This window comes from Haliotis rubra, unplaced genomic scaffold (genome assembly GCF_003918875.1).
Source record: "Haliotis rubra isolate DU_JTF1 unplaced genomic scaffold, ASM391887v1 Scf132, whole genome shotgun sequence".
NCBI classification, from domain to species: Eukaryota; Metazoa; Mollusca; class Gastropoda; order Lepetellida; family Haliotidae; genus Haliotis; species Haliotis rubra.
This window is the reverse complement of record NW_025765248.1, coordinates 1764068-1786746: the sequence shown is the minus strand read 5'-3', so window position 1 is coordinate 1786746 and position 22679 is coordinate 1764068. Positions and strand designations below refer to the sequence as shown.

The 22679-nt window shown below is 40.7% G+C and overlaps 1 protein-coding gene across 7 annotated transcripts in view; it reads left to right on the top strand.

The window, feature by feature from the left end:
* Window positions 1-22679, top strand: part of LOC124267568 (5-hydroxytryptamine receptor 4-like) — a 140899-nt gene that overhangs the window by 91645 nt on the left and 26575 nt on the right. The gene's annotated exons all lie outside the window — the stretch shown is intronic.

Genomic DNA, 22679 nt, shown 5'->3' with positions numbered 1-22679 from the left:
GAAACACTGGTTTAATCACCAAATTTGTTCATGACAGTTTCGAAGAAAAATGGATAGTTCTATTTTAAACACAATCCGTCCTTTGATAAATGTTTATTGTGTTGGAAATTCACATAAAACCTGTTTTAATGGGAATTACATTCTTTGTATATATATATATATATACAAATGTATATTTATTTTGGACTGCACTCGACAGTATTCCCGCCATATGTCGGTTATCTGTAAATAATCGAGCCAGTTAGAACGTCTGTAAATGTTTATGGTTTTCAAACAAAGTTGTCTGAAATACAGGATTTCCTAGCTAAGAGCGTCCTGACTAACGGGTTAGCCTAGTGGATACAGCGTTCACTTGTCACGCCGAAGACCTAGGTTCGATTTCCGCAATCGTCCACGTCGAAGCTCCGGGTTCGTTTACCCCGACGGTTACAATGTGGTAAGGGGCGGTGTGGTAGCCTTGTGGTTAAAGCGTTCGCTTGTCACGCCGAAGAACCGGGTTCGGGTTCGATTCCCCATATGGGTACAATGTGTGAAGTCCACTTCTGGTATTCCCCGTCGTGATAATGGTGGAATATTGCTAAAAGCGGCGTAAAACTAATTTCACTCACTCACTCGTCACGCAGAAGACCCCGGCTGGATCCCCCATGTGGGTACAATATGTGAAGCCCATTAGTAGGGTCCCCCGCCATGATATTGTGGAAATGTAGCTAACAGCGGCGTAAAACCACACTCACTCATCCATGGCAATACGTCAGGTGGATTGTAATCTATTGTCGATATAGACTGCAGATGTCACAGACCAACCCATTGTTAAAATGTGTGTTGGAAGATAAACTAATAAACAGGCATTACACTACTGGATTGGTTATATATTGCCGACATTCTACAGTCCTCCACTTCCAGTTCTGGTTATTAAAATACTAACAGGTACAACGTTCGATGATTCATAGTCTCTGGTCTAATGGTGGTTATGTTATATATAGCACGTGAAATTTATGGCATCATTGAACACAGTCGGTTTCAAGCACAGACCTACGTTCACGCATACCAGCCATTGAAGTACTGTGGTATCTTGCAGCGAATGCCAATACTCTCTACCTCCCTGCCAATACTCTCTACCTCCCTGCCAATACTCTCTACCTCCCTGCCAATACTCTCTACCTCCCTGCCAATACTCTCTACCTCCCTGCCAATACTCTCTACCTCCCTGCCAAATACACTTGTTAGACTTGACTTAGTACTTACAAAAAAAACGTAGATCACAGGTTTGACTGCACCGTAGTCAAATAATTTCCAGGAACACAGAATGTACATATCCTTTATTATAGTTAATTAATATTACACATCATACGTTTTGCTAATTATAGTAAATTTTACTCCCAAAGACAATAAGGCAATATCGCGGATAACACATACCTATAATCTCGAGCCCCCCAACGGTCAACATCCGAGCCCATCCTCCCTGTCTTCATCCTGTTGTTTCGACAGTCGTGAACGTGAATATATGGAATCACGCTTGTTATGAATGCCTTCTGAACTTTTTCTCAAAGCACGCACTTTTTAAAGATATTATGAGCTTGTTTGTTTCTCGAACTACCTGAGTTGTTGCACAGCGCTGGGCTGTCTAATGAGGTTATTTTGAAGGTGAGTCCTCGGTGGGGGTGCATCGTTATCGTTAGTGGGACGAGATACATCATGTCAAATTACATAGACGGGGGAGCCAATCGCGTCATCAATGTCGGTAACAGTATGGGTTCATGACTTCCCTAACTACATAATACAGATAGACAGAATAATCTGAAAATATCAGGATAAACGATGAACTGTAAATCACATCTGTACTCTGGCTTCAACATTGGGTTGTCAGCGTTACTGGAGGAACTGAACCGACACCTCTATAATCATGGAACTGGAGAAAAATGTCAAATATGATATAAGTTGTGTTTTATGGACGAACGCAGCTGTTTGGTGTTTTATTGCAGAGAGCATACTGGTACGTTCCGATTGTTTTCGCCGTCACCGCTTCGGTATGTTTCGGAAATACTTCATTTGCTGGTAGTGTAGCTAGTGGGAGAGAGGGAACGATGACGGGATAGAAAGAAAGGGGTTAAATATAGAGGAGCTTCAAGAAAGTAGTGAAAAGAAAGAGAAGAGATGGGATAGAAAGAAAGGGGTTAAATATAGAGGATGGTGAAGAAAGTAAGTGAAAAGAAAGAGAGGAAGGGGGTAGAAAGAATAGAGGCGAATAAATAGAGGGTGTGGGGGAGGCATTGACGATATGGGGCGTAAAACTAATTTCACTCACTCACTCGTCACGCAGAAGACCCCGGCTGGATCCCCCATGTGGGTACAATATGTGAAGCCCATTAGTAGGGTCCCCCGCCATGATATTGTTGAAATGTAGCTAACAGCGGCGTAAAACCACACTCACCCCTCCATGGCAATACGTCAGGTGGATTGTAATCTATTGTCGATATAGACTGCAGATGTCACAGACCAACCCATTGTTAAAATGTGTGTGGGAAGATAAACTAATAAACAGGCATTACACTACTGGATTGGTTATATATTGCCTGTCACCGACATTCTACAGTCAACCACTTCAAGTTCTGGTTATTAAAAGACTTACTAGTACAACGTTCGATGATTCATAGTCTCTGGTCTAATGGTGGTTATGTTATATATAGCACGTGAAATTTATGGCATCATTGAACACAGTCGGTTTCGAGCACAGACCTACGTGCACGATTACCAGCCATTGGTTCATCAGAAGTACTGTGCGTATCTTGCAGCGAATGCCAATACTCTCTACCTCCCTGCCAATACTCTCTACTTCCCTGCCAATACTCTCTACCTCCCTGCCAATACTCTCTACCTCCCTGCCAAATACACTTGTTAGACTTGACTTAGTACTTACAAAAAAAACGTAGATCACAGGTTTGACTGCACCGTAGTCAAATAATTTCCAGGAACACAGAATGTACATATCCTTTATTATATTTAATTAATATTAAGCGCACCTTGAATTGATAACACATCATACATTTTGCTAATTTTAGTAAATTTTACTCCCAAAGACAATAAGGCAATATCGCGGATAACACATACCTATAATCTCGAGCCCCCAACGGTCAACATCCGAGCCCATCCTCCCTGTCTTCATCCTGTTGTTTCGACAGTCGTGAACGTGAATATATGGAATCACGCTTGTTATGAATGCCTTCTGAACTTTTTCTCAAAGCACGCACTTTTTAAAGATATTATGAGCTTGTTTGTTTCTCGAACTACCTGAGTTGTTTCACAGCGCTGGGCTGTCTAATGAGGTTATTTTGAAGGTGAGTCCTCGGTGGGGGTGCATCGTTATCGTTAGTGGGACGAGATACATCATGTCAAATTACATAGACGGGGGAGCCAATCGCGTCATCAATGTCGGTAACAGTATGGGTTCATGACTTCCCTAACTACATAATACAGATAGACAGAATAATCTGAAAATATCAGGATAAACGATGAACTGTAAATCACATCTGTACTCTGGCTTCAACATTGGGTTGTCAGCGTTACTCGAGGAACTGAACCGACACCTCTATAATCATGGAACTGGAGAAAAATGTCAAATATGATATAAGTTGTGTTTTATGGACGAACGCAGCTGTTTGGTGTTTTATTGCAGAGAGCATACTGGTACGTTCCGATTGTTTTCGCCGTCACCGCTTCGGTATGTTTCGGAAATACTTCATTTGCTGGTAGTGTAGCTAGTGGGAGAGAGGGAACGATGACGGGATAGAAAGAAAGGGGTTAAATATAGAGGAGCTTCAAGAAAGTAGTGAAAAGAAAGAGAAGAGATGGGATAGAAAGAAAGGGGTTAAATATAGAGGATGGTGAAGAAAGTAAGTGAAAAGAAAGAGAGGAAGGGGGTAGAAAGAATAGAGGCGAATAAATAGAGGGTGTGGGGGAGGCATTGACGATATGGTGATACCTATTTCAAGAAACGATAACAAATATTCCACATATATTTGTACACGACGCGGACGAAATTTATTTTGATAACATATACAATTGCCAGAGCAATCATCCAATGTCATCGGAAATATGCCGAATTTAAAATACGCCCTATGTTAAAGAACGTGATACTTCTCGTCAGCAGAAAGCCAGGCTTACAAGCGATCGAGCAAGAGATATGATTTAACATAGGCGCGAGACACTTGGTGCATTATCAGCGCAGTGTAAAACGGGATCCTCTCGCAGATTCTTGAGGGAATGGAATGGCGAGCAAATCGCATTGTCACCTTACCACTTTGGTGTTAATATATTGTGCCACGTTCGGATGTTTCCTAGTTCTCTATCCAGTAGCAACTGAAAGTATATAATTATTGTATGTGGGAAAACAATTTCACTTTCATTGAATGTAAAACGCCAGAGAACAATCAGTCCCGATTTTCTGCGCAAACAGCTTCCACTGGATGTAAACAGCAAAATTGTTGTGAACATTATCGGACAGAATTATGAACACTCAGTGATGACACCATGTCATTGTGAAAAGGACTATTTGGGTAGCCTAGAGGATAAAGTCAAGGATAAGTGGTTCGATTCTCCACGTGGGTAAGATTTGCAATTTTATACATATACCGGAACTTGATATTGCTTAAATATTGTTAAACGGGGCGTTAACCCTAACTCGACCATCAGTCACTTCAGCTTCCGTTATTTTCCTGAATATATCTGCTACTTTCCTGAATATATCCGTTACTTTCCTGAATATGTCCTGACCGTTATTTTCCTGAATATATCTGCTACTTTCCTGAATATATCCGCTATTTTCCTGAATATGTCCTGACCTTTATTTTCCTGAATATATCCGCTATTTTCCTGAATATGTCCTGACCGTTATTTTCCTGAATATGTCCTGACCTTTATTTTCCTGAATATATCCGCTATTTTCCTGAATATGTCCTGACCGTTATTTTCCTGAATATATCCGTTACTTTCCTGAATATGTCCTGACCGTCATTTTCCTGAATATATCTGTTACTTTCCTGAATATATCCTGATCGTTATTTTCCTGAATATGTCCTGACCGTTATTTTCCTGAATATATCTGTTACTTTCCTGAATATATCCTGATCGTTATTTTCCTGAATATGTCCTCACCGTTATTTTAATGAATATATCCGGTACTTTCCTGAATATATCTGTTATTTTCCTGAATATATCTGTTACTTTCCTGAATATATCCGCTATTTTCCTCAATATTTACGTTAATTTCCTCAATATAGTTTGATGAATATATCCATTATATATCCGTTGTCCAAGCTTTCCGTGTTTTGTAAAAGCACTTGACTGGATGCTGTTGCAGATTTACGTTGTAACTTTTAGCTATTGATAAGCTGCTTGACATATTTATTCTCGCCTTTTTCCTTGGTCTTCTTCTTCAACATGCATTGACTATCAGATATGAATTTGTTCGCGAAGTCGAGAATTTCGTCTAATTTTCTCGCTTTTAACAAGGAGACGTAGCAGGAAGAAGTCAGTTAACTCACTCTGTGCCTATATTACAGCTATTCCCACTTAATTCACCTTTCCTTCAACGCCTTTGTTTCAAAGATCTTTCAAAGATTGTTTCAAAGAGTTTTTGTCAGCTATGGTATATTTGAGAAAGGTATACCGAGATAAACCTCGCCTTAATAACTGTGTCAAAATATGAAGTACAATTCTTCTTCAAGCCTACACGTTGAGGTCATAAAAAGCATGAGCCAATCTTTGGTACATATGTACAACGTAGATTGTGTAACGTTTCTCAATAAAAAGCCTTTTCTGTAAATACTTTATGAACAGTTTTACTCAACCTTGGATTGTAGATGAAATTAAAAGACCTTGACCTTTAAAATGAGTTATATCTGAAACAAGTTGATGGATGTATAAATAATTTTGTAAATGGATTAAAATTGTGATTAAATTTATTCTTAAGTTATTTTTATATCATGCTTGTCGCCGTTCTATAATTATAGCTTAATGTTAGTACGGACATTTACCTGGTTTCAAGGGAACTACAAAATTACACAAAAATCTTAAATGTCAACGGCATTGGAAGACCTCTTTATCAGCTGGTGTTTGTGGAATGTTTCATTGAGATTGAGGGGTGTCCACACAAAGGGTACTGATGATCAAGTAGTATACGACCTTGTGATTGTCTGTGAGGAGTTGCGTCCCTTTGTTGTGAGGAGTTGCGTCCCTTTATTGTTCCAGATTTTAGTGATCATGGGTTGAACATTTTGCAGTTTTCCCTGCTCCTTGGCGTGGTGCAACCATACCCGGATAGCGTTCATGCATCATTTCATTTTTGCTCAAAGAAGAAACAAGATACGGCGTGATATAGCTGAAATATGGCGCCGTACATCCCTAACTCCGCTGAAAGCATATCTGTTCTCCTTGACATTTAATCATATATCCACGGATATTCATTATTCACGGATAAGACATTTTGAAATATCACTCGTAGAAGGAAGGAATTTCCATAAAACTGATTATAATGTGACCCGATCATTGTTCCTGATTATAATGTGACCCAATCATTGTTCTGATAATAATGTGTCCCGATAATTGTTCTTGTTTATAATGTGGCCCGATAATTGTTCTTGTTTATAATGTGGCCCGATAATTGTTCTTGTTTATAATGTGGCGAGATCATTGTTTTGGTTATAATGTGGCGGGATCATTGTTCTTGGTTATAATGTAGTAGACAAAATACTAAAAAAAGTTAATATGTGTTATGAATATGACATCTTTCGTGTATTGGGTACTTTTCATTTAATTACCACTTACGTGTTTTAGGGGCATGAATGCCCCAGTCGTCTTAAGCGTTGTGCAGAGTGATGTCGCTTGGGCAAGCAAAACCCAAGCTTGTGAGTTCGAATCCGCGTTCGCCACGATTACTTTTCTCGCTTTGTCAGCACTGTTCCCGTAGCCCTGCGCCCCGTTCCTCAAAGCGATCGTAGTGCTACGACAGTCGTAAGTCTATCTTGAAGTACACGTATGGTAGTTACGACAGTCGTAGTTACGAAGTCTATCTTGAAGTACATGTATGGTAGTTACGACTGTCGTAAGTCTATCTTGAAGTACATGTATGGTAGTTACGACAGTCGTAAGTCTATCTTGAAGTACATGTATGGTAGTTACGACAGTCGTAAGTCTATCTTGAAGTACATGTATGGTAGTTACGACTGTCGTAAGTCTATCTTGAAGTACATGTATGGTAATTACGACAGTCGTAAGTCTATCTTGAAGTACGTGTATGGTAGTTACGACTGTCGGGGGCCCTGGATTTCATCGAAGCCGATATGCTGATAAATGTTTTAAGATGCTTGCATTTGATGATTGCAGAAGCGTATTAAATTTTTGGATTGTTGGATATTCATAAAATTGTAAAGGGATGTACAGACGCCGCAATGCTTGATATTTATTATAAATAAGCAAGAAGTGATATTCATCTTCTATATACGGCAGTTTACAGGTATAACATAATCTGTCATTTCTAGCCTCTCCAATATACCTACCTGTTTCTATTCGTAGTTTATGAGACCGCGATCTAAACTGAGCAAGAGCACGTCTATGTTTAAAATAGCTAACTGTGAAGATATAAGGTTCAACACCGAACATAGGTTTAAACAACGAGTATCCAAATGTTTTTGTGCCTTTTATTAGTGCAAAATGCCAGTCTTGTTGATACGAAACTTTGAGTCTACCTAGAAATTCATTTAGAAATAGCGTTTCACTTCGAACCATCTGTTGGACTTGAAGAAACGCAACCCTATCTAAATATCTGACATGATTTCTAGAATAAAGATGGTGAATGTAAATTAGAATTTTCTTCAAAATACTGTTAATACGTTCCCATCTGATCAGTATAAGCTCCCAAACGGAACCATTTTCACACATGATGACCTTTGTATCCGTGTTATTTGAGAAAGTGCGAAATTGTCATGTACAAAATGCTAAAAGCCTGTTGCACGTGCAAATCGTTGAAAACACAGTTCATGTAGAGGGTTTTAAAAGCACGCGTAGTTTGTAATTTTTCTCTCATAATTTGCTCTGCAAATCAAGTTCGAAAATGCCCCGTTTGAGTACAGCAAATCGAAATATTGCCATTGGTCGCATTGAGGCCGGGGAAAGCTTTGGAACAGTTGCCCGTCATCTAAACGTACACAAAACAACAATCTCACGACTTTGGAATCGTTACACACAGTTCCATGCAATTGAAGATCGTCCCAGGAGCGGTAGACCTAGGATCACCACACCGGCTCAGGATCGCTTTATTCGACTCAACCACCTACGTAATCGGCATGCCACACCCACCATCACTGCAACACAGGTGCCAGGTTTGAGGAGAGTATCGGCCCAAACCATCAGGAACCGTTTACATGAGGCAAATTTACGTGCAAGAAGACCAGTTGTTGGGCCCGTCTTGAAACGCCAACATCGACGCCAACGTCTCAGGTGGTGTACTAACGTAAGGAGATGGACCCTAAGAAACTGGAGAAGAGTCTGGTTTAGTGACGAGTCTCGTTTTCTTCTTCAACGACGTGACGGTAGACAACGTGTCTATAGACGAGCAAATGAACGTTTTGCACCGAACTGCGTTCGACAGGTCGACAGATTTGGAGGAGGAAGCATCATGGTATGGGGAGCCATGTCTTACAACCAACGGTCAGACTTGGTCATCATTCGTGGCAATTTGACGGCACAACGGTACATTGATGACGTCTTACAGCCACATCTTCTGCCGATAATCGCCCAACAGAGGGAGTTGTTTCAACATGACAATGCCCGCCCTCATACAGCTCAGCAACAGTGGCATTCCTACAGAATTCAACGTCAACGTGATGCCGTGGCCCTCCAGATCGCCAGACATCAATCCTATCGAACATCTGTGGGACCAGCTGGATCGTCGTTTTCGTGCACGTACACCACAACCGCACACGTTGGTTGAACTGGCCGCAGCACTCCAGGAAGAGTGGAGAGCAATCCCCAGGAAAACATCCGCCGTCTGATTCGTTCTGTTCCGAGGAGGTGCACTGCTGTGATTAGAGCTCGTGGCTCTACAATGAGATACTGAAGACAACGCCCCTAGCGTAAATTTGAGAGTTACGAGTGAGAAGGTACTGACCTGTCTCATTAACATAGCTTGACATATATATGCCGTGCTGACCTAAGATGTTCACCATGATTGCAGAAGCGTATTAATGTTTGCATTGTTGGATATTCAAAAACAAATGTAAAGGGATGTACAGACGCCACAATGCTTGATATTTATTACAAAAAACCAAGAAGTGATATTCATCTTCTATATATGGCACTATGCAGATATTACATAATCTGTCATTTCTAGCCTCACCAATATACCTGCCAGTTTCTGTTCGTAGTTTATAAGACCCCGATCTAAACAGAGCAAGAGCACGTCTATGTTTAGAATAGCTAACTGTGAAGGTATAAGATTCAACACCGAACGTAGGTTTAAACAACGAGTATCCAAATGTGTTTGTGCCTTTTATTAGTGCAGAATGCCAGTCTGTTGATACGAAACTTTGAGTCTACCTAGAAATTCGTTCAAAAATAGCGTTTCACTTCGAACCATCTGTTCTGGCCAAACACATCCAAATCCATAGACTTCTAATGTATGTCAATACCAGTATTCATTGCGTTTCCCTATCCGGTGTCCTCCAGGACATAAAGATATTCATTGTAGGCTCCTAAACGAATAGTTATACTAGACATTTAACCAGAAAGATGAGTCGCGAATGGCGGTAACAGGAAATGATGGCGCACGTTCAGCATCATTATTTGGTGCATTTGTTTTGAAGAAGTATCGGGAGTGGGATGGTTCAGTGATGTGAGGTTTGTATGCATGTTTGTTCTTTGTTTAGCGCCACAGTCAGCAATATTCAATCTGTATGATAGGAATCTGAAGAAATGTCGAGTCAGGACCAGACCCACCTTGGTGGAGGTCATGAGCATCGGTCTTCTCAGTTCGGATACGATGGCATGCGTCAACCCAGTCAGCGAGCCAGATCCTCCAAAACTTTCAGTCGCCTCAATCATAGATTGCTGAAACAAAACTTTATACCCCTTCAACTCCAGGTGAATATTACCAATGAAGGTCCGGGTTAGAATGAGCCTTCAGTAACCCATGCTTGTCGTAAGAGGCGACTAACGGGATAGGGTGGTCAGGCTCACTGGCTTGGTTGACACATGTCATCGGTTCCCAATTGCGCGGATCGATGCTCATGCTGTTCATCCCTGGATTGTCTGGTCCAGACTCGATTATTTACAGACCGCCGCCATATAGCTGGAATATTGCTGAGTGTGGCGTAAAACTAAACTCACTCACTCACTCACCACTCACCCAGGTGAATATCGCCCTCCTTGGCATCTGTAAGTGAATATTGCTTCGACTGACAATTCGATATGGATATTGTTTTCCCTGACATCTCGATGTGAATATTGCTCTCCTGACAACTCAGAGCTGCTTGTCGTGAAGTCAAGATTATCTTTGACAGACAAACGCAACGACTTTTCATCAGGTGGCATTTCATGAACTTTAGGCTGTCACAATCTCAAATGTTAAAAGTCGCCTTGAGACAGCCCTGTTACTTACTTTCAACAATTATATTATATACGTTATACGCTGGTTAACCCTTTGGAAAATGCTGTCTTGTAAGTTTGCAACCCCTATTTCATCTGTAAGTATGAGGCTCGAATTACTTTACTCATCACACGAAAAGCTATTTTCATCTGTTTTGTCAATGGACAGATGAAAGGATGGGGACACGAGCTCTGTCTTTCATCTTGAGTTTCATTGTCAGGAGCATTGTAGCTTCTGGAATCTCGCAATGCGAAGATCATTAGACCACATTCATGCAGGTTTCGCTCTGTCAGTTGTATTGGCATCAAGAAGCCGACAATCTGTTCTGTATCATGTCACTCATAGTGACAATCGACGCAACCGGAAGTTATACCGGAAGTGACGTTCTTCAGATGTTCCAAAGCACATTCAGAGAGTTACTTTGCAAGAGACAAGCGTTAGGTATTGACGATCGCAAGATATTGAACTCTTCAATCGAAACTGACGTTACGATGGTTAAGCCTTTCCAGATGACTGAACAAAAGCCCTGTCTGAACAGCAAGTCTAAAGAAAAAGTTTTGCCCAGAATGTTTGCTCAAGTAATTTAAAGACCGTTTTCTTACAGGAGATTGGCTTATTGTCACATTTTGGAAGCCAGCCTAAGGTCTTCTAACGTATTCCACCTTTGTCGTAAGAGACAAGATGTCGAGGCTCGGTTGGTTTGTTGTTTAAGGCCGCCCTCAGCAATATTCCAGCTATATGGCGGCGGTCTGTAAATAATAGACTCTTGACCAGACAATCCAGTGATCAACATGGTGAGCATCGATGTACGCAATTGGGCTACGATGACATGTGGCAAGCAAGCATGGGTTGCTGAAGACCAATTCTAGCCCGGATCTTCAAGGGCAGGTGCAGGTGGATTGCTTGATTGTTGGTCCTCGTGGAGTGAATTGTTGTTCAGTCTTCCAGTCACCGGTCAGTCTGATTCAAACTGTATTATTGCTGGGTGGCGTAAAAGACCATTCAATCACCCATTCACCTAATGGAAATAATGGGAAGAATACCGACCGACCCTAATAGTGAGAGATTATTTTACCACATAATAAATGCAATTTATTTTCTGACCTTCTGTCTGTGTAAAAAGGTTTGCACCTTCCCAAAACCATTGTACCTAACCTAGTTCTCTCAAATGTAGGAAATCGGAACCACAACATTTCCATTTTTACGCGTGATGCACTGGGAAGAATACCTGATAGTGACCTTATCGTTGAAATGTACTAATGCCACTATCATTAACGTTATCTGATCACCCAAAGGTTATTATGGGTGTCATTGTCATAATCGGCTTCTCTCACATGCGCGGCGTACATATGGTCACTGAGTTACAAAGCATGTTGAAGCAACATTGTAAATGATGTCTAGCATAGAACTTTACAGAGTCGGTGAAAAGTGGTCACCGTCGCTTTGTCAACTCAGCCCTTTCCATACATATGGAGTAGCATTCAACACGGAATATCCGCGGGTATAAGGAGTGTGAGTGTGTGTGCGTGCGCGTGCGTGCGTGCGTGCGTGCGTGCGTGTGTGTTTACTTTTACGCCGCATTTAGCGATATTCCAGCAATATCACGGCGGGGGACACCTGAAATGGGCATCACACATTGTTCCCATGTGGGGAATCGAACCCCGGTCTTTGGCGTGACGAGCAAACGCTTTAACCACTAGGCTACGCGGGTATTAGGAACTCAATCTGTTCATGAATACCCACGGTGGGTCAAACCAGGGGCTCAGGGGATATAAAGTGCCCAGGTGTTCCTAGGGGTGTCAAGCATGGGGTACCAAGTGTCTATCCTGCTCCGGTATAACGCAGGGCGTCAAACATGGGATATGGGCGTCAAACATGGGCGTCAAACTATGTGCCAAGCATAAGATATTTAGGTCTGTTCTGCTTTAGTGAGTCAAGCATTGGATAGTGGCGATCACGATATGAAATACCCAGTCAAGCATGGTGTACAAGGGAATTCTTCTAATGGGGAATACCGTCGGCGCGTCGGGGGCACTAGGGATCAAGTTTTCCGCGGAACAACACTTGTGTTTTGGGTTGTTGCTGATTTGTCTGGTGGAGCACACGAACCCTTGCAACCGAAGTAGGGAATGATTCTCTCCATTGAATTGTCACATCTGCATCCAGCCCTTCGTCGCACCTGTGGCAGCGACGGTAGACAATCCCCTGGGGCGTTTATTACAGTGCCACACATTCTTGATGGCATTGCTGGGGATTTTAGTAGCCCAGTCCCAGACACAAATAACTTGCATTGTCACAAGTAATTCCTCCTTTATTGGGCACATCAAAGCTATCGAGATGGCGGACTTGCCGTAAGGGTGGATGTGCTAATTACCCCGACTTGTGGACTGACCAACTCGGGAATGACAGAATTACTCAAGTGTTAGCTACTTTGTCTCTCATTCAACGATTTGTCTCCCTTTGATCTCAGCAGGGGGCGCTGTATAGGCAAATGATTTGACAGGGGAAATACCCAAGAAAAATAATGATTGTCCAGAACAGACGTTTGATAGGTTGTTATTCGTGTTTGTTTCGTCTCGAAGGAAGATAAAGACGGGGGGACAGCAATAGAATGGTGATTATTCAGCTAAGCGGTTGATGTGTTGCTGATTCGCTTCAACAAGGAGGTCATAGCTGAGAAGACCGAAAGAACTGAGAGAATGAATGAAGCGTTCTACTATGATAAAACAATCCTCTTTTGCTAGATGACCATATTTATGTCCACCTGTCAACTCAAAGCAAGACCAGGTATCATATATCAGGGAACCACAACGATTAGCTCCAGCCAGACCAGAGCGCTGAGGTAGGCTTGCGGTGAAGACGCGGGTTCGATTCCCACATGAGTGTAGCAAATGAGTGAGTTTAGTTTTACGACGCTTTTAGCAATATTCCAGCAATATCACAGCGGGAGACACGAGTAATGGGCTTCACACATTGTACCCACGTAGGAAATCGAACCCGGGCCTTCAGCGTCAAAGTTTTAGCCACTAGGCTGTGATATTGCTTGAATATTGCTAAAAACGGCCTAAAACCATACTCACTCTCTTCAAGAAGACCAGAAGTCTACGGGGAAGTTTACATTTCCAAAAGATTCATTGAGTATTCAAACTCCAATTTGCTTCTCTGTCAACTCAAGTTCTAAGAAGGCGTTAACAGTGTGTCCGTTTCACTTGTAAAACACTAATTACAACGTCTAGACCTTAACTAGAAATGGCGACCAGACCGTGAAACATCGTATTTCTATAGAGAGCACGTTTGTCTGAAAAATCCAGAAGTTAACAAAGTTAATAGTAATTTCAAAGTATATATACTGCTGTGTACTTTCTGTCTGGCTGACGCAAGCCATCTGTAAAGATAACGGGTTTCTGTGTGTCGAGAACCTTGTCATGCTATCAACATGTGTGTCTCAACCAACAACTCATATCAGTGTGTGTAGATGTGTCAATCAATACATCAAATAGTGTCAGTTTTGTAATGTGATGGTTCTCAAACCAGCTGAAGGCTTTCTCTGTAGTCTAGACTTCTAAATCAAATGTTTTGCACATTAAATGTATCTTGCATAGAGAGAAGGCACATTTTAGAAATATTAGTTCTTCATATCACTGTGTTTCGGATCGATCATATCATTAGAGCTGGCAGTTCGGAGTGCCGTATTACAAGAACTGACGTGAATTTATGTTCTTAATATAAGTAAGGCCACGCAACACTGACTATTTGTTTGACGGGATCGCGTCAGAGAGATCTTGTTGCTTTTAACGTACTGTTAACAGTGTTCCAATTATATCACGGTGAGTCAACACAATGTGAGAGGAAAGCTGTAAGTGTTGCAAGATGGCTACCACTCTGTGAACTCAATTTACACGGAAATGGTACTGACAAACCTAGAGTGAGTGAGTTTAGTTTTACGACGTTTTTAGCAATATCCCAGCAATATCGAGGCGGGGGACACCAGAAATGGGCTTCACACTGTTTCACTTGTAAAGAGCCACACTAATTACAACGTGTCTAGACCTTTAACTAGAAATGGCGACCAGACCATGCAAACATCGTATCATCTATAGAGCACGTTTGTCTGAAAAATCCAGAAGTTAACAAAAGTTAATGAGTAATTTCCAAAGTATATATACTGGCCAGTACTTTCTGTCACGGCTGACGCAAGCCATCTTGTAAAGATAACAGGTTTCCTTATTATTGTCGAGAACCTTGTCATGCTTATCAACGTGTGTCTCAACTCAGTAGCAACTCATATCAGTGTGTGTAGATGTGTGTCAATCAATACATCAAATAGTGTCAGTTTTGTAATGTGATGGTTCTCTGCAAACCAGCTGAAGGCTTTCTCTGTAGTCTAGACTTCCTAGAGTGATCAAATGTTTTGCACATTAAATGTATCTTGCATAGAGAGAAGGCACATTTCCTAGGAAATATTAGTTTCTTCATATCACTGTGTTTCGGATCGATCCTTATCAGTGTTGCAAGATGGCTACCACTCTGTGAACTCAATTTACACGGAAATGGTACTGACAAACCTAGAGTGAGTGAGTTTAGTTTTACGACGTATTTAGCAATATCCCAGCAATATCACGGCGGGGGACACCAGAAATGGGCTTCACACATTGTGGGGAATCGAACCCGGGCCTTCGGCGCGACGAGCGAACGCCTTAACCACTAGGCTACCCCACCGGTACCGACAAATCTAGAAACAATCGTGGCGAACCTACAGTCAAACATACATGTACACAACCCTGTACACACATTGTGATTCCGACGACTGGGCTGCCTTGGTCCCCGTCACAAACTTAAGTAATGAGTCCATTTGTAGTGATTACAGTACCTTGAAAAATTAAATCTTAATTTTTCATATTCTCACCTTTATTACAGTGAACGGAAGCGACGTAATCTGCCGAGCAAAAGAAAATTGACCCTTGAGAATTGAATTTGTCCGAAACGCTGCAAAACGCTATCAAAACGTTATGAGGCACTAAACACAGCAAACTAAGGTCAACCTTCATCAATGATACCCGTATCAAATACATCTAATAACCATTTCTAGTGATTCAGTTTTGCCACCATCACACACTGGTGCATAATATATTTGGCAAGGCGTTTTATTTCAGTACCTTCACTCTTGAATCTGCATCATGTTTGAAAGATGACACCCGTCGTGAGTGTATGTCAATTTCATATTCTTGAGTGTTGCTCTGAAAAGAGAATTATTCTCCTAAACAAGTGCAAAAACCGGACAAAGTCAATGAAATGACTGACAATGCATTGTACCGTCAGTGGCTATAATTGAAAATACAAACTTAATAGTAATTTTTTTCTCTGTTAATATTTGGCATGAATTTGGCATCATTTGGGAAAAGAATTCCGAATAACAATTATACATGTTTACGGGCCTATATTTAACTGTGTTAACAGGCAAAAACATTATTCTTGAAACGAATGACGAATATACACTATTTAAAGCCGAGTCGAGAGACGGCGCGCTGCCTGATATGTATTCCATATGAAGATATTCATACGCAGAGTATTGTCCAAGATAAATTGAAAATGCATATCTTACATGGCTAAAACTTTGTTAAAAAGAACGAAAAAGGCGACAAGAATTTCAACATCACTGCAAAACCATAATCCCACATATTGATAGCCACAGATGTTCAATTTTAGATAAGCGTGTATTCTTTTCCCAATATCCCCGTCATGCGTAAAGAATATCGATTGAATTTGTCCGAAACGCTGCAAAACGCTATCAAAACGTTATGAGGCACTAAACACAGCAAACTAAGGTCAACCTTCATCAATGATACCCGTATCAAATACATCTAATAACCATCTAGTGATTCAGTTTTGCCACCATCACACACTAGTGCATAATATATTTGGCAGGCGTTTTATTTCAGTACCTTCACTCTTGAATCTGCAACATGTTTGAAAGATGACACCCGTCGTGAGTGTATGTCAATTTCATATTCTTGAGTGTTGCTCTATTCTCCTAAACAAGTGCAAAAACCGGACAAAGTCAATGAAATGACTGACAATGCATTGTACCGTCAGTGGCTATAATTGAAAATACAAACTTAATAGTAATTTTTTTTCTCTGTTAATATTTGGCATGAATTTGGCATCATTAAATGGGAAAAGAATTCCGAATAACAATTATACATGTTTACGGCCTATATTTAACTGTGTTAACAGGCAAAAAATTATTCTTGAAACGAATGACGAATATACACTATTTAAAGCCGAGTCCCGAGACGGCGCTGCCTGATATGTATTCCATATGAATATTCATACGCAGAGTATTGTCCAAGATAAATTGAAAATGCATATCTTACATGGCTAAAACTTTGTTAAAAAGAACGAAAAGGCGACAAATTTCAACATCACTGCAAAACATAATCACATATTGATAGCCACAGATGTTCAATTTAGATAAGCGATGTATTCTTTTCCAATATCCCCCGTCATGCGTAAAGAATATCGTATTCATGTGTGTATGTATATGAAATCTTGTGTTCTGTGGTTATACATTAGGTGAATGGCTGTTCATCGAGTCCCTGTTCTAATCTCCAGTCCACCCTGATGTTTGGTTTGTCAGCACCATCCGCATGTGGTTAACGCCTAATTAAAGGCGTGCTTCACTTCCGGCTTTCATTTGTATTTGGCTGCCTAGACGCGGACAAAATTCCATTGTACTCTTAGAACACTTAAGGAACATTTTCGATATTTAAGTTTAACGTTTGTGAAGGACAGTCTCATTGTGTGGGTGGTAAAGCGTGGTGCCTCAACTCAAACTGACTGACTGACTGACTGAATTTAGTTTTACTTTTACGCCGCTTTAAGCAATATTCCAGCAACATCACGGCGGGGGACACCAGAAATGGGCTTCACAAATTGTACCCATGTGGAGATTCGAACCCGGGTCTTCGGCGTGACGAGCCAACGCTTTAACCACTAGGCTACCCCACCGCCCCCCTCAACTCAAACACTTACATGAAGGGGTATAAGTGATAAATACGGGTTTGCCCGGCCCCATGGGTTTTGATAAACGGTACTGTCCACTGGTCTTCTCAGAAGCGTGGACGTGAGGACCTACCCCGTAGGGTGCCTGTCAGCTATATCGGTCACCTGTTGAACAAAATGCTTCTGTAACCAGTGTAATTAATACAGTTGGTACCTGTAACCAGAAAAATTAATACAGATGGTTTCTGTAACCAGTGTAATGAATACAGATGGTTCCTGTAACCAGTGTAGTATATACAGATGGATCCTGCAGAGCTACATATAACATTTTGGGTCATTGAGTTATGTACTCGCTTGTGCTCATCCCAATTGGTTATCCTAATTTTCCTTTGAGTAACTAAATAAATTGTACTCATCTCACTCAAACTCAATTGGGTATTTTGCTATTTCCATTAACTTTCAAAATGCAATAAAGGTAAAATGGTACTGTTTGTTATTTATATTTGATCTGTAATATGAGAAACGATAAGAAAGACTGCAAGTTCATGTCCTGAAATAATATGTCTCAATATACCACAGTTATTTTATTTATCCACCGGTACGCAAGCTAAGATTTGACATTTTTGTGTGTACGCATGTGAGATCACATTTATTGAGTATTTCCAAAAATTCAAGCGTACTTGTACGCAATAGTCTTAATAGGAATTGAGTTTTCACATAAATATGTGCGTAATTTACGCAGATACGCAGCTTATCTGTACCTCTGTAATCTTGTAACGAGTGTAATAAATACAAATGGTTCCTGTAACCAGTGTAATAAATACAGACGGATCTCGTAACCGCAATGTAATAAATACAGACGGTTCTTGTAACCAGTGTAATAAATACCAGTGAAATACAGACGGATCCTGTTCAGACGGTTGTAACCAGTGTAATAAATACAGACGGTTCCTGTAACCAGTGTAATGTAATACAGACGGTTCCTGTAACCAGTGTAATAAATACAGACGGATCCTGTAACCAGTAAACCAAACCAGTGTACAGACGGATCCTGTAACCAGTGTAATACAGACGGATCCTGTAACCAGTGTAATAAATACAGACGGTCCTGTAACCAGTGTAATAAAATACAGACGGATCCCTGTAACCAGTGTAATAAATACAGACGGATCCTGTAACCAGTGTGTAATAAATACAGACGGTTCCTGTAACCAGTGTAATAATATACAGACGGTTCCTGTAACCAGTGTAATAAATACAGACGGTTCCTTCCTGTAACCAGTGTAATATAACCAAGTGTACAGACGGTTCCTGTAACCAGTGTAATATATACAGACGGTTCCTGTAACCAGTGTAATAAATACAGACGGTTCCTGTAACCAGTGTAATAAATACAGACGGTTCCTGTAACCAGTGTAATAAATACAGACGTGTAACCAGTGTAATAAATACAGACGGTTCCTGTAACCAGTGTAATAAATATACAGACGGATCCTGTAACCAACCAGTGTAATAAATACAGACGGTTCCTGTAACCAGTGTAATATATACAGACGGTTCCTGTAACCAGTGTAATAAATACAGACGGTTCCCTGTAACCAGTGTAATATATACAGACGGTTCCTGTAACCAGTGTAATAGTGTAATATACAGACGGTTCCTGTAACCAGTGTAATAAATACAGACGGTTCCTGTAACCAGTGTAATAAATACAGACGGTTCCTGTCCTACAGACGGTAACCAGTGTAATAAATACAGACGGTTCCTGTAACCAGTGTAATAAATACAGACGGTTCCTGTAACCAGTGTAATAAATACAGACGGTTCCTGTAACCAGTGTAATAAATATGTTCCTGTAACCAGTGTAATATATACAGACGGTTAATGTAATAATAAATACAGACGGTTCCTGTAACCAGTAATAATACAGACGGTTCCTGTAACCAGTGTAATAAATACAGACGGATCCTGTAACCAGTGTAATAAATACAGACGGTTCCTGTAACCAGTGTAATAAATACAGACGGTTCCTGTAACCAGTGTAATAAATACAGACGGTTCTTGTAACCAGTGTAATGAATACAGACGGTCTCTGTAACCAGTGTAATGAATACAGACGGTTCCTGTAACCAGGTAATAAATACAGACTGTAACCAGTGTAATATATACAGACGGTTCCTGTAACCAGTGTAATAAATACAGACGGTTCTTGTAACCAGTGTAATAAATACAGACGGATCCTGTAACCAGTGTAATAAATACAGTCAGTTCTCGTAACCAGTGTAATAAATACAGGGTTCCTAACCAGTAAGACCCTGTAACCAGTGTAATATATACAGACGGTTCCTGTAACCAGTGTAATAAATACAGACGGTTCCTGTAACCAGTGTAATATATACAGACGGTTCCTGTAACCAGTGTAATATATACAGACGGTTCCTGTAACCAGTGTAATAAATACAGACGGTTCTTGTAACCAGTGTAATAAATACAGACGGTTCCTGTAACCAGTGTAATATATACAGACGGTTCCTGTAACCAGTGTAATATATACAGACGGTTCCTGTAACCAGTGTAATAAATACAGACGGTTCCTGTAACCAGTGTAATATATACAGACGGTTCCTGTAACCAGTGTAATAAATACAGACGGTTCCTGTAACCAGTGTAATAAATACAGACGGTTCCTGTAACCAGTGTAATAAATACAGACGGTTCCTGTAACCAGTGTAATAAATACAGACAGTTCCTGTAACCAGTGTAATATATACAGACGGTTCCTGTAACCAGTGTAATAAATACAGACGGTTCCTGTAACCAGTGTAATGAATACAGATGGTTCCTGTAACCAGTGTAATAAATACAGACGGCTCCTGTAACCTGTGAAACCGCCAGTTTGGTTTTTGTCATCACACTTCAGCGTTATCACTATTATCTCAGAATTTCCAGGTGCTACTCGATGATAGGGACGACGCAGCATTGGGGACTGATGAGGCAAGAGATCATTCTGTGTAATACCAGCTGCTGAAGCTGCCGGGTTCAAGTGGACACAGAAACTCGTGATCACTGACTAACACATCATCATGATGGATTAGACTTGAAGGATCAGTTGTGATATGGATCCTTTTGGCCAACACGATTCATAAGAGTTTTGTAATTGAAACTGGAGTTCTCAGATGCATCCATTTGTTCTTTTTTTCATTCCACTCTGGAATGGTTTAGACATGTTATGCTAGCAGATGTAAAAGTTGAGACAGATAATGACAATCAATAAATGCTTTGTCACATATTTGAATACGAAGCCAGGCAGATATTCTGAATCATGTGTATATAACCCCCCTTTAAGCATGATGATGAAATGTTCATCTTTAATCGTGGCGGTGGGGTAGCCTAGTGGTTAAAACGTTCGCTCGTCATACCGAAGACCCGTGTTCGATTACTCACATTGGTACAATGTGTGAAGGCCATTTCTGGTGTCCCACGGGGTGATATTGCTTTAATGTTACTAACAGCGCCGTAAAGCTATACTCACTCACTCAGTTAGACTAACAACTAGTCTCTGAAATGAACATATTTTACCGAAAAAAAGCTCCTAGTAAAAAAAGACAAAATATAATGAAAAGGAGCCCTGAGACTTTCTTCACTTTCAGAAGCTGTAGAAAATCTAGACTTGCCACATTGTCTAGACTTGCGTGAGCTTTCTTGGATATATTTGCTTCAGGGTCTGTATGACAGACTATCACTCACACATCCTGGATCACGAGCTGGTTACTGAGATGAGGTGATGTACAATGGTACTATGCTGATGCAGATTTTATACTGCTAGTTCACTGAAATACCAGTGTAACATGGATATCCACTCTGACTCAGGACATTGACGACGAGCAGACCTAACCTAACCATTGCCGAGCGCCAGCCAGGGTGACAACAAGTACCGTCCTTCGCGTCTGTGGTCTTACGCACAACTGATCAAACCACTGACATTTTTCTCTACCTGTCGATGTTCTATTTACTGGACCACTGACAGTGGAATATGGAATGTAGTTTCAAACACGCGGAGTAGTGATATCAGACCGTATTGTACGTATTGACTGTGCCTGGAAAATATCTAAAATTTGTGTCAAATGGATTGTAGTTCGAGCCACGCGTAGTGATATTAGGTCACATTATATTCATAGATTGTGTCTGGACAAAATGTTCATTTTGTCCTAAATGAAATGTACTTAATTCGAGACACGCGGAGAGGCCATATTATAGGTGTTTATCCTCCTTAACTAGAAATAGTTCGAGACACGCGGAGTGCCGACATTAGACAATACCAAAGACAAATATCGCGCAAGGATGATATTTTATTGTCATCCTAAACGGAATGTGCACTTAAAGATTTCAGCTTTTACCATTTATTTATAAGTAGGTATTTGTATATGTAGACGCTCTGTGCGATCGATGTTACGAACTTATAACCACATTTCTAAACTGGACATAGATAAAGTAGAAGAAAATTATCCCTTTCTCTGTCTGATTATATGTTTGTTGAATAGGTTGTCGATATAGACAGGGTCACTTTGATCTTTATGTAGATGAAACGTCTGGCGATGGAACAGCGACACGGCAACAGTCAGTAACAGGAACTTGATTTGCAAAAATAGTAATCGTGTTAGCCAAATTAAGTTACACGCATCCCAAATATAGAAGTCATTTGAACCTGTTCTGACAGTTCACCGCAGATAGTGATGAGTGATGGAAGGAGTGGAGTTCATATTCATCACACGCCTCCCCTGTCGACTTGAACAGCATCTACACTCGTCAACGGCCGCTTTCTCACAGACATATGAAAATAATCAATCACTCTTACTGCATTAATAACCAATAGCCTTTAGAAAGTAGAACGATTTTAGACGCCTGCAAGTGATTCGATTGAATTAGGATTTATTACAGTTAACCTGGCACAGCCTAGGTCTATTAAGCCTACAGACTTGCACAATCCAATTCCACGATATCCTCTTGATTGTGATGCTATATAGAGGGTGTGGTAATT